Raw genomic sequence first — 315 nt, 5'->3', positions numbered from 1 at the left:
TAGATTCTGGAGAGGCGGCGAATGCTCATTTAGATGATACCTCTGTTCCTTATAGCAAGCCGCTTCTCCCTCTAAGCCTTCCTCTTTTGACGGGCTCAATTTCTCAGAGCTATCAGGCTTGAAGAGCTTCCGTCTCTTCTCTACTTTTCTCTCCCAGGGTGTCCTTACCCTTATCTCTCGCTTCTGAAGGTTTAGCGGAAGGGCCTGTACTCTTGGGTATATTCTCTCTTCTCTCCCCTTTCTCCTAGCTAGCCTCCACTCCCTCATCTTCACTCTCCCCTTTATTCTGGCTAGCTTTTATTCTCTCCTCTGTTT

General features: G+C 47.9%; 1 protein-coding gene across 1 annotated transcript in view; it reads left to right on the top strand.

The window, feature by feature from the left end:
* LOC116083728 (leucine-rich repeat-containing protein 41-like) overlaps positions 1-315 on the top strand; it is a 7,273-nt gene that overhangs the window by 5,735 nt on the left and 1,223 nt on the right. The gene's annotated exons all lie outside the window — the stretch shown is intronic.

This window comes from Mastomys coucha, unplaced genomic scaffold, assembly GCF_008632895.1.
Source record: "Mastomys coucha isolate ucsf_1 unplaced genomic scaffold, UCSF_Mcou_1 pScaffold12, whole genome shotgun sequence".
In the NCBI taxonomy this organism is placed as follows: Eukaryota; Metazoa; Chordata; class Mammalia; order Rodentia; family Muridae; genus Mastomys; species Mastomys coucha.
Note: the sequence above shows the minus strand (reverse complement) of the source record. Positions and strands in the feature narration are given on the sequence as shown.